The 13,327-nt window shown below is 39.9% G+C and overlaps 1 protein-coding gene across 11 annotated transcripts in view; it reads left to right on the top strand.

Annotated features, from left to right (window-relative positions):
- The first annotated feature begins 73 nt into the window (after positions 1-73).
- Positions 74-13,327, top strand: part of LOC121272269 (centrosomal protein of 170 kDa-like) — a 160,017-nt gene continuing 146,763 nt past the window's right edge. For 4 of the 11 annotated variants that reach the window (XM_041178892.1, XM_041178901.1, XM_041178909.1 and 1 more), the window contains exon 1: positions 74-149. The gene's annotated coding sequence lies outside the window, so the exon portion shown is untranslated. The remainder of the gene's footprint in view (positions 150-13,327) is intronic. The other 7 variants (XM_041178836.1, XM_041178845.1, XM_041178852.1 and 4 more) reach the window with 3 other exon arrangements.

Here is a 13,327-nt window from a genome sequence, read left to right as displayed (position 1 = left end):
GCGCATGCGTTAATCAATCTCCCATTCTTTATCCCCACCCCGCCCCCATCCCCATCAGCGCGGCCGCTATGTGGAATAACGTTATAGCCGAGCAACGGGAGGGATGATGATGTTTGTCAGAGCCTGGGCAGGGCGGCTGCACTGTTAGGGTGAGTCCGCCTCATACATTCACAGGGACAATTAACGGCTGTGGCTGAGCGCACGCCTTTGGAGCAGGTTATAATATTTTTTTTTAAAAAAATCAAAGAGCTGTTCCGAGGACTGTGTATGAAATGCCGCCGGCCTCGGTGGGCGGGGGGGAGCCGGCCGGCGGCCGGCCGGCCGGGCGGGCGGGCCGAGGGGTGTCTGATATGGACGCGGCCGTCCCCGCAATCACCGATGACAGGTCCGCGGTGCGTTGACTTTTTAATTTGCTTCTCTTTCAAATTATGTTTTTTTGGATCGTCGACTTTCCTACCGTTTTTTTTTTCCATTGAGACGAAGGGATGTGTCAGGAAGGGAAAAGGCGTTTGAAGGGTTCCGATGGCAAACCGTTACTTTATTTTGCAAACAGGACAGTTCTCCACCTACCCTTCGCCCACCCCCCAAATTTATTTATTATTCGTTCCTTTTTGTAAGCTGTGTGCAATCGGTCTGCTTGAATTTAGTCCAAAAGCTATGCCGAGCTTTGATTTTCTTTTGTATTTTCCTCCTCTCCTCTCCTTCAATTTAACGGGTTTTTAAATCATGATTATTATTTTTTTGGTTAAATTTGCATAGTTTCCCTTTAACCATATCAGGAGATCCGAAATTCAGAAACAGAAACCCGGTAAATTGCCATTGTATTGGCTATTTTCTTGGTTTTTTTGTTGTTGCCCCCCCCCCCCCCCCCTCCGAACAAAGGAAGCTTTGGGTTATACCACGGAATTCCTAAGGTCTGCATCAATGTTTTTTTTTGTCGACCATTCGGGGCATTGAATATCTATAGAAAGTCAAGGCTTTTGATTTCAGCAGACGCATCCTAATCGATGATCTTTTAACCGAATCCATTTGGATTGTTCGAAAAATACAGTCGTGCATTGATAGCATAGCTGGGTAGCGACTATTAGCACATTTCTGGCAGACTGCCAGCAATAGTAGGGACATGGCAAATGTTATGGAACAGATTTTTCGCCACTGTTATTTTGAAACATTGTAATTAGATCGTATTGTATTGAATCATTGGCCTTTATATTTAAAAAAACACTCAAAAGTATTATACTGCATTAGAAACAGAGTACATTTCATCTACAAAATTCTTCAGAAACGTTTCACAGGAAATGTTTCCCCTTCCTGTGCGTTCCCGCTAAGGAATAGGATCACATGAAACTGGCTGGAGTGTTTCCTTTTCGGCTTTCATTTCAGCAATGTGTTCCTTTCCTGTGTGTGCCTTCTCTCGAGCCACTTTTCAAGTAGGCTGGGTCCCACTTATTTCAGTCAGGCGGACATCAGTATTTTTGACAGTGAAACAATGCATTATTGTGCCGTGGTTTCAAGGGAAGGGGCAAGGAAAAAAACTTCAGTCATATAAGATGGAAGAAAAGTTAGTGGTCATGGTGGGACTTTTTAGTATTTGATTTTTTTTAGAGAAAAAGTTAATTGGAATGTTACTAAAGAGTATAAGTAGTTGGATGGAACAGCCATTCGTTGACAGTGGTAATTGAAAATGATAAGGACTCACCAATATGCATATCAAAAATTGTCTTGAGCCACAAATAAGCCAAGCTGTGATAGCCTAGTCATTCAAGTCCAGTCAACTAAGTCTTAACTTGTTGGTTTGTCCTGTTTGAATTTTGTAAACCCAAAGGTTTAGATAAAATGTTAAATTCTAAATTCAATTGCCAAGATCTGTTTGTATCAGTAACTTGAAATGTATACAAATTCATAGTTTGTTTTATTCATTCACCTAATGTGGGCATCATTGGCCAGGCCAGCATTTAATGTCCACCCTTAATTGGCCTTGAAAAGGTAGTGGTGAGCTGCCTTCTTGAACTGCTGCAGCCTATGTGGTATAGGGACAGCCACAGTGTTGTTGGAGAGGGAGTTCCAGGATTTTGACCCAGCTATGGTGAAGAAATGGCAATATATTTCCAAGTCAGAATGGTAAGTGGCTTGGAGGGGAATTTCCAGGTGGTGATGTTTCCATGTGTCTGCTGCCCTTGTCCTTTTACTTGGTAGTGGTCGTGGGTTTGGAAGGTGCTGCCTAAGGAGGCTTGGTGAGTTCCTGCAGTGCATCTTGTAGATGGTGTACACTGCTGCCACTGTTCGTTGATGGTGGAGGGAGTGAATGTTTGTCGAAGAGGTGCCATTCAAGTGGGCTGCTTTGCCCTGGATGGTGTCAAGCTCTTGAATGTTTTGGGAGCTGCAGTTGTCCAGGCAAGTGGAGAGTATTCCATCACACTCTTGACTTGTGTCTTGTATATGGTGGACAAGCTTTGGGGAGTCAGGAGATGAGTTACTAACTGCAGGATTCCAAGCCTCTGACCTGCTCTCGTAGCCACAATATTTATATGGCTAGTCCAGTTTAGTTTCTGGTCAATGGTAACCCCAGGATGTTGATAGTGGGGTGATTCAATGATGGTGATACCATTGAATGCCAAGGGGTGATGGTTAGATTCTCTCTTGTTGGAGATGGTCATTGCCTGGCACTCTTGTGGCGTGATGTTACTTGCCACTTGTCAGCTCAAGTCTGGATATTGCCCAGGTCTTACTGCATTTGGATGTGGACTGCTTCAGTACTGCGAATGGTGCTGAAAATTGTGCAATTGGTGAACATCCCCACTTCTGACTTAATGATGGAAGGAAGGTCATTGATGAAGCAGCTGAAGATGGTTGAGACGATGTCACTACCCTGAGGAACTTATGCAGTGATGTCCTGGAACTGAGATGACTGACCTTCAACAACCACAACCATCTTTGTGCTAGGTGTGACTCAAACCAGCGGAGAGTTTTCCCTCTGATTCCTATCCACCCCAGTTTTGCCAGGGCTCCTTGATACCACACTTTGTCAAATGCTGCCTTGATGTCAAGTCCAGTCACTCTCTCCTCACCTCTGGAGTTCTGCTGTTTTGTCCATGTTTGAACCAAGGCTGTAATGAGGTCAGAAGCTGAGTGGCCCTGGTGGAACCCAAACTAAACATCAGTGAACAGGTTACTGCTAAGCAAGTGCTGCTTGATAGCACTGTTGATCACCCCTTCCATCACTTTATCGATGATCAAGAGTGGACTGTTGGGGTGGTAATTGGCTGTGTTGGATTTTTCCTGTTGTGTATAGGACATACCTGGGCAATTTTCCATGTTGCTGGGTAGATGACAGTGTTGTAGTTGTACTGGAACAGCTTGGCTAGGGGTGTGGCAAGTTCTGGAACACAAGTTTTCTGTACTGTTGCTGGAATATTATCAGGGCCCATAGCCTTTGCAGTATCCATGGCCCTCAGCCACTTCTTGATATCACATGGAGTGAATTGAATTGGCTGCAGACTGGCATCTCTTCTGTTGGAGATTTCCAGAGGAGGCCAAGGTGGATCATCCACTTGGCACTTCTGACATTGTTGCAAATGCTTCAGCCTTATTTTTTGCACTGATGTGCTGGGCTCCTCAATCATTGAGGATGGAGATATTTGTGGAACCGCCTCCAGTGAGTTGTTTAATTGTCCACCACCATTCATGACTGGATGTGGCAGGACTGCAGAGCCTAGACCTGATCCACTGGAATTGCTTAGCACTGTCTGTCTCTTGCTGCTTATGCTGTATGGCCTGCAAGTAGCTCTCTGTTGTAGCTTCACCAGGTTGACACCTCATTTTTAGGTGTTCCTCGTGCTGCTCCTGGCATGCCCTCCTGCATTCTTCTTTGAACCAAGCTTGCTGGTACTGGTAGAGTGAGGAATATGCCAGGCCATGAGGTTACAGATTGTGGTTGAGTGCAGTTCTGCTGCTGATGGCCCACAGCACCTCATGGTTGCCCAATCTTGAGTTGCTAGATCTGTTAGAAATCTATCCTACTTAGCACGGTCATAGTGGGCCACACAACACTATAGAGGGTATCCTCAATGGGAAGTCAAGACTTCGTCTCCACAAGGACTGCATGATGGACAGATGCATCAAGTGCAGCAGGCAGGTTGGTAAGGATGAGGTCAGGCATGCTTTCTCTCTTATAGGTTCCCTCACCACCTGCTAGTCTTGCAGCTACGTTCTTTAGGACTTTGCTAGCTTGGTACAGACCATTTAGGCTTTGTAGCGTTTTGACACAACTGAGTGGTTTGCTAGGCTGTTTCAGAGAGCATTTTCCTGTGGGTCTGGAGTCACATGCAGGCCAGACCAGGTAAGGACAGCAGATTTCCTTCCCTAGTTTTTATGGTCTTTTAATTCCAGAGGCAATTCCAAGGGATTCGAACCCTGGTCCCCAGATTACTAGTGCAGTGACAATATCACTACGGCACTACCTTAGTATCATAGATTGAAATATGAAATACAGACTCAAGACTCTTGCTGTATGCAACTTTGTGGTCTGAGAAGATAAAAAGCTTGGGCATTCCCATAAACCAAAGAATATCATGCACATTTAACATCTTCTGCATAACAGAATAAGATCTAGTGCATTTTACTTATTGCTCTAATTCTTTTTTGCTTTTTGTACTTCTAATACATTTAACTAATCCTTAGTTCAAAGTGGAGACTTTAACTCACTATTGTTGCCCATTTTTAAGCCTGGATTTTAAATTTTTTCAGTTTTATTGTTGACACAAAAACCAGGAGAAGGGGAACGCATAAAAAGTCAGAATCAGCAGAAAGAATGTTTGAGAAACAAGAGGATAAGAAATTTGAATTGGGGGACCAGGAATCCATGAATGGCCATCATTCAGATGAGACATCAAAATATTGACCCATCTGTCCCCTCAGGTGGACATAAAAGATCTATAACATGATTTCAAAGAAGGGCAGAGTGTTATTCTTGGTGATCTGGCCAACATTACACAAACAGGTCTTTATCACATTTACTGTTTGTGGGAACTTACTGTGTGCAAATTGGCTGCTGTGATTCCTAAACAGGAATGACTTCATTGACAGTGAAGCACTTTCGGACATCCTGTTGTCATCAAAGATGTTATATAAATGCTTGACTTTCTTTTTGACCAGGTTCTGGAGTTGGAGAGGTTATGAGGAACTGAGTTTTTAGATAAACTGAAATTTACCAAGGGTGCAGGATGTGAAACCCACTAGGGGAGCATTGAAATTTTTGAGGTGACAAAGGTTTGGATGAGGATTTAAGTGGTGAATAGACTGAGGTTGTATGTATTGTATCCATTTTATTAACCTAGTAACCATTACAAAGGCTCTTCAACGTCTAGGAGCATTATGTATGTGAAGTGACTGCATCTTCAAGTGTAATTTTTAGTCAGAAAATAATGTACTCAAAGTTTTTATTGATAAACCACCCCAAAAAAGAGCAGCATAGTCGTTAAGGAGTGCACTGTAGAAGTTTCTATGAGGGTTTTACAGGCAGGGGTATATCATTTGCAGTTTTTCTAATTTATGTGGGATAATTATTATTTATAAAAGTAAATAACCATTTTTTGTTAACTGACTTATAAACACCTAAAAAGGAAAATACTGCGATTACTGGAAATTTGAAATATAGGCAGTAAATGCTGGAAATACTCAAGTCTGACAGCATCTGTGGAGAAAGAAACAGAGCCAATGTTTCATTTGGATGGGTTCTTATGAAAGGTCACAGACTTGAAATGTTAACTTTGTTTCTCTCCCTACGGATACTGCAAGACCTAGCAATGATGTTTGTATTGCCCAGACAACTTATTTCAGATGCTGAATCAGCAGGATTCCATTCAAGATTCTAGTAGTTGATTAGCACAATGTTACGATCTCTGCAGAGACCAATAATTCTTTCAAAAAAATTAAACGTCCAGTTAATTGCTGAAGGAATGACAAAGATTTCGCGTTTTAAGACATTTACTGTAACAGATGACTGAAAACACTGTTAAATAAACACTATTTTTGAAGGCAATTCATACTTTAAACCACAAAGGATTGTTCCCCTTTTATACTTATCACACATCGCATTCTCCACAGAATTACAATCTTTATACTTATAGCAAACAGTCCACAGTTGCTCCCAGCTTCCGATGGGTTTGTATTTTCTCAGTTTCAGGAGACTTTCCTAAATGCACCACCAGCAGTAAAGCTTATCCTGATGATTCTTCCCCTCTGGCCATGACAAGACAAATCTCCCAGAATCCTTAGATTGCTGCAGGATGCATCTCTTGGACTAGAAAACATCTCCCTTTCACAGGCTCTGGTAGTTTGCAAAACAAAGCAGCCTTTCCTCTCTGCTGACCACTCAAAACTGCTCTGTCTGTGATATTCATTGATTTGTAGGGAAGTCTGTAACCTGACCTTAAAACTGGCTTCCTCTGCACTTTTTCCTTTTAGTAACATGAAACACATTAGCCTTGACTCCAGATAGAAATGCTGATTATCAATTTTTGACTCCAACTTTCTTTTAACTTAGAAGTAAATCGACACTTTATAGTACAACAGTTTACAACTCAGCACTGTTATGACACAGCAGTTGATAAAGACTGAGTTATTTAAAATCCCAGAGAGAAATTTTAAACAGCTGTCATAACCTATATTTTCAGTTGGTTTGTTTGAGATGCAACTCTGAATTCAGGAATAAGACCACCAGCTCTCGATTTCTATATTAAACTAAATGAAATTTTTATTAATTTACAACAAATTAAACACATATGGCCACAAATTACTATTATAATTTTTTAACAAATTCCCAAATTAATCTCCACTAAGGCAACAATAACCAATAGACTTACCAGACACCAGGCAAAGCATTTTTCACCTTAGGAATTCAGAATGAGGTTCCTTTCAATTTGGTTTGTTTGCAGACAGTTGTAGGCTTACAAGCTTAGATCTTACATGCCTCTGACCTGCACACACACTCCCCTCAAGTTATACCTAGCCTTCCCATTGAATGCAAATTCTCATTGTATCACCAGGCCTTTGAACTCTACCTCTTCAAACAATAAAACTCCTTTCATAGTACCAATTTTATTAGCAATATAAACATTGCTGGGTGTCTCCTAGCTAGGTGCAAGATTTCACTCCCATTTTTGAATGCTCTATTCAACAAAATGCAAATGTACCTCTACCTTACTGTTTACACCTCAAAACTACTATACATCAAAACACCCAGACTAACTGGCTTTAATCCAATTAACACACACAGACTAAACATCTATTTTAAAAAAATTCCAGTAACATTATATACAATGTACAATTAATATCTCTTCCTGACAATACTTGTAACATTTTTCTGTTATGATCCCCAGCTGAGGTTATGACTGAACAAGCTTGATCCCAGGGTGGAACCCAGCTTGACAGATCCTAACTTTTATTTGTTTGTTTAGATACGTGGAGAGGCGCTACTGAACAGAGTTAGCTAATGAACTTTTAACAAAAGAATAAAACATTTATTAAATAAGAAACAAAGAACTATTTCACAATACTCCTTCACCAACATCTATACCTTTTCACATTTACACAGATGTGTAAGGGTAACACAAATTACACAAGCTATTTTATATTCTAATGTTCACAAAAAGTACATAGTCCATGCAAACCAATTTGCAACCTGTGGTCAGATACCACACTCTGAAACCAAGTGACAGATGCTACCCCAGACAGATGCTATGGATCTCTCTTCAACTCTCCCCAGACTCTTGTTACACTATGAGCCAACCAGTCTCACTGAACTCCGTCTTTCACACGAGGGTTTCCAATCTCCACTCTCTAAGAACTTGCTTTGGAATCTGCTCCCAAATCAATGCTTTCTCTGCAAGGGTTCACCTTCAGGGTTTTGAACTCTCCATCCAATGTTCCTTTCCCCTGGGTCACCAAGCTGTCTTCCATGTTCTATCACTGACTCAGCCATCAACAGCGCATCACTGCTTTATGTGCCCATAGCAAAGAGTTACAGACCTTTAGCCGTTTCTTTGGACCTTCTGGCCTCTTGCAAGCTGTTCTCAATTATTGTTTTAAATCTGCTTTCTGCAGCTTTTGTCTCTTTAAATCTGAAGCTTGGAGCCTTTCTCTCTGCCCTTCACTCTTAATTTCACTTAACAGGACCTTTTCCAGGTTCCTGTCCTTTCTTTAACTAGAAGGTCTGCTTTGGCCTTTCCCCTGTTTCTGTCTCACTCCTTTGGCCTTGGGACCTTTAGATTCTTTTGGGAAATCTGTTTTCAACCTGCAGTTCCCTCTCCCAATGTCCAGTCTCTCTGGAGTCCTAGCTTCAAACTGAACTCAAAACTGCTGTTTCTTTATTTTTCCGTGTATGTCTGTGGGAGGGACCTGCCTCTCTGGACCCCTGTTGCTTGGCTACAGCACTCTTTTTTTTCTACTCTTGTGTGTGCTTAACTTTTTAAGTCGTAAAACTCTTATTAGAAATGCAAGCACCTTTTAAAGTGAAACTAAAACTCAATTTGACCTTTTCTTAACACACAAATACAGAGACACAAATCAAACTTAAACTTTAAAGCTAAAACTCATTCCTAACACCTACAAATATAACTTACTTAAACCATCTCTTATTTCCTAACACTGTGACTTTGGGAGACTCCGAGTCTGCTTATTGTGAATTCAGAGGCTACTGCCATTGTCTCCAACTGTGAAAACCTTACACCATTGCCCCGGCAAATCGACCTGGGCCTCCCATTGATCTTTAAAGATCAAAGTTCCAAAACACAACAATCTCATAGTACAGTTACAATTTTGTGGTTGTCATCTTCATATTTAACTAGAACATTTTACAATTTTTAACTTAATATATTCCATTAATTGGCAGACTACTTATTCAGTAATGATCTAGATTGCATATGGGTTTGAAAAATTATACTTCCATTGATTATCGTAGGTGAACATTTTGAGTTGGTTCCCCTGCAAGATTTTGGATGCTACCAATCTAAAACACTATACTCATGGCAGTAAAGATGGAAAGAGAACAAGTAAATTTAGTAATTTTACTCACTGAAGGAAAATGGAAAGGCGGGGGTGGGGCTGGGGGGGGGGGTGTGTGGGTGGTGGGTTGGTGTGGGGATGGGGAGTGGAATTGTTTTCCAATCAGTGCCTGAAGACACTTTTATCTCTACCATGTAAGTTTAATACACAACAAAGTACTAATGTAATAGTTTATTTACCTTCCTGTTCTGTCAGCCTGAATAAATTATTTATCTATAAGAGTTTCACAATTACAACTTTACTTTTTCTCAATTCTTGAATGCAAGGTCCAGTAAATTTTAGGTGCCCACAAAATCCTGTATTCAAACCTTTCAAAAATTTGTTTTTTTTAAAGTTAAAATGTAATTTTGAAAATAGATTAATCATGTAACTTATACAAATGTATCAATGGTTTAGATGGATGAGCAATGAAGGTCCCTTTACCTGACAAGTGCAGGATTCAGCCAACCATATGGCACCGTTGTAATTCAGGCTTTTAAAACACTCTTTTATCATTCAGATGCCCTGATGACTGTCTGTATAAGTGAACTGTTTTTTTTTTTCTTGCAATCTAAAATCTTGCTGATAGACATGTTGCCGAAGCTTTTGGTCTTGCACTCAAGACAAATGCATGAATGCCAAATTTCAAACAATTGCAGGAATTTATACTACAGGAGAAAAGGGTGCTGATTAGTTGGCGAGGCGATGCCATGGAGAAAGCAATGGGGAGCTACAGGCTTCCAGGTAATTCGATGAAGGTGCAAGGCTTGAACATGTTTCTTTTGTTTACAGAGAACTAGTTCCTGCATCTGAATATATGTCACTTAAACCAACCACAAATGAGCCACATTACAAGCTCAGCTGATTATCTTAATTTACTTGATAGAGTAGTGATTAACTCACTCAGGATTGTTCAGCAAGTGCTGCCCAATCATATAATCACATCTAATAGCAGACATTTGTTTTGGGTTTTGCAAATATGGGCTGATTGTGGAATCAGAACTCCCCATATATGTCTTTCTTGAATATCGACAAGTCGTTTTTAACTTATGACAGCAATTGGCATGTATATTCTTGTCTGAAGTATATTTGTAAATTAAGTCCATTTGGTAGATTTTGCAGGACACGTGATTTTACAATGTTGCACTGCTGTGATATCCTTTTTTTCTAAATGAGGCAGATAGACCACTTTGAAGCCTGAGCAAGAGGCTCAAAGTTGCCATCGCAGTAATTGAAAATCCAGTACAAAATCTTTGTCACATTTTGATAAACAGGACCTGGAAATCTTTTTATTTAAATTAAACTGTTTAGATAAAATTATACAATGAACCAAACATTATGTTTGTATTACATGTTTGTATGTTACCTGGGTGTTTTTCTAGTTTCAAGGCCCCATCTGTCTGCTTGGCTGATGTTAACGATCCCTTGGCATTTCTGGAAGAAGAGCAGGGGAATTATTCCCAGTGTCCTTGCTAATATTGATTCCTCAATCAACATCACCAAGAGCAGATTGTCTGGTCATCACCATATCGCTGTCTCTGGGAGTTTGAGTGCATATTAGCTGCTGCATTTCCTACATTACAGCAGTGATTACATTTCAAAAAGTACTTCATTGGCTGTGAAGCCTTTTGAGATGTCCAGTGGTCATGAGAAGCACTATATAAATGGAAGACTTTTTATTCATATAGTAAAGCTGCCGCTTGCTTTCTCCCCTTAATTAAACTTCAAAACAGAAACTCATTTCTTTTGCTGTGAAGTAAACTGGTTTGAAACTGGCCTAGCTTTTCCAGAACCATTCTATTGACTGGAATGCTGAAAACTGTAAATAAGTAAGCAGGATAACAGAAATGCAATTTAAATCTCTTTGAAGTTATAAAGCCATGTTCGGGCTGTCAGTTACTTTCTCATCCAATAAATGGAATTGCAATTTCCAGGGAAAAATTGAGATATTTTCTAACCTAACTATCTGCAAGCAACATGTTAAGCTAAGCAAATTGAATAGAATAGACTAAATTTGATAAAGGAGATTTGAAAGAGGTGTTGAGTAAACAAAGGGAAACTACTTCCACTGGCAGTAGCGTTGGTAACCAAAGGAGACCGATTGCCAACTACCTTTAAAAAGCTGCCAACTACCTTTAAAAAGCCAGAGGACACAAGGGAAAAAATGTATGCACTGAGTTGTCGTGATTTGGAATGCACTGTCCGAAAGGGTGGTGGCAGCAGATTCAGTAATAACTTTGAAAAAGAAATTGGATAAATATTTGAAAGGAAAATTTTACAGGGCTGTGGGAAAAGAGTGGGAATAATCAGATAGCGATTACAATGTTTTGAAAACACTGTTACCGACCAGAAGTGTGGCTGGAACAGTTGCACATGCACACTCAATCCACACTGGCTGCTGGTGCATGCCAACTGTTCCTGACACCGATGGCAAAAGATGTGCAATGATATTGAGGTGGTAAAATGGCTACATCTACACAGAGATCAAACATCCCACATAGAACGTCAGTGACTTGCCACAATCCTTTAAAAAAAATCAGACAAAATGCAAATTCAGTTTGTTGTCCATTGGAAATTCATTTTGGGTGCATTGCTCATTTATGAAAAAGTTACGTGTGAATAATAACAATAGAAAATTGCCCCATCACAAAAGTCTAACTTTGATTAAATATGTTTAAAAAATTATTCCTGCACATTAAAATAATGAATGACACAGTAAAACCATAAAATTGACAAGGAGTAAGGAATAGGAAAAATTAGTCCCATCATGAGGGTAAATCATCATCCATTCATCAGCATCTGTTGAAAGTTCTTGTGGAGAAAAGCACGAGTGAGTTCAAAAACCATTTTGTCCTGCATCTGAGAGATTTTAACCTTTTCCCTGAACGCATCCAGCAGTAATACTGAGCCAAGGGGTGATTCTCACTGTTCATAGTACTCTTTACTTTCGGCAAGATTCTTTGAGAACAGATTTCATCAAGAGAGATCACTCATCAAATATCCTTTCAGTCTGGTTCAACAACCCTTAGAGTCAACTTTTCTCAGACAACAGTACAAAGAGCATTTAAAAAGGATAGTACTCTCAACTACATCTGTAAAATGTTTCATGGTTGTGCGATCTACTCAAGATTTTAATATTTTGAGATAGTTTCAGACCATGAAAATAAACAAAATAAATATGTTTATTTAAATGCTATTTTTCCCCTGGCATGCTAAGGCTTTGTGAAGGGAGCCCCTCACAGGTCAGATAGTTCAGTTGGATGATAATTGGACTCTTAATCCAATTAATTGAGTCCTATATGAGATAATAAATTTCTTCAGAATTTTATAAAATATATTTTTTATTGATTTTTAACAAAAATATTAGTGAATTCTCCACAGTCTGAGTTCATTGTAAGTTGGGAATCCCATTTACTGCAATTTCCAATTATATTTCATCTTCATTCACTGAATCATCAGAAGCTTGTTTTAAAGAGGGGATAGCTGATAAATGATAGGTAAAATGGATACAAGAACTTGCAATTGGTCAAGGATTGCACTATATTGTTAGTCTGTGTCAAGCAACCTTGTTTGTTTTAATGTAGCAGCTGACACTGTATGTGCAGGAAACGCTTCCCCTAATGTTGCGACACAAATAAACACAACCTTTTCAAGAACCTGATACAGTCGCATTGTGCCACATGGCCTCATCCTGCGCTGTATTATTCTATGAAGGACGTTTTGACAAAGTGTTTCTTAAGAACAGTGCCTCTCTGATGTGTAATTCTGGTGAATGGGCATTGACCTGAAACATTAACTCTGTTTTTCTTCCACAGATACTCCCTGATCTATTGAATATTTCCAGCATTTTTTGTTTTAACTTTACTTTTGAATTGATCCTTCTGCATGGCAGATATTAATGTAAACTGTTTCACTCTTGCAGAAAACAACGTAAAATGGCCAATCATACCTATGTATGAATTGTTTTTAACTTGAGTATTGTTGAAAAAAGAGACATGCTATCAAAGCTTTTTGCCTCGCACTCATGAAAGCTCACAGGAAAATACAACAGCATAGTGCTTGAGAAGTGATTGCTGATTGGAAGAGGCGTTGCCACAGGGAATGCAGCAGGAAACAGTTAACTGCCAAACCAGGCAGGTCAACTCTGATCAAGGCATTGCCATGAAGAAAGAGCCAGAGAATGGCAATTTCCCCCAAACTTTAGTTGAAAAAGGCACAATGTGTGGATATGCTCCTTCTGTATAAACAAAAGCTCGGGGGATAGTCATTCGCTGGTTCTTTCCCC

The sequence above is a fragment of the Carcharodon carcharias genome, chromosome 2 (genome assembly GCF_017639515.1).
Source record: "Carcharodon carcharias isolate sCarCar2 chromosome 2, sCarCar2.pri, whole genome shotgun sequence".
Lineage (NCBI taxonomy): Eukaryota > Metazoa > Chordata > Chondrichthyes > Lamniformes > Lamnidae > Carcharodon > Carcharodon carcharias.
Note: the sequence above shows the minus strand (reverse complement) of the source record. Positions and strands in the feature narration are given on the sequence as shown.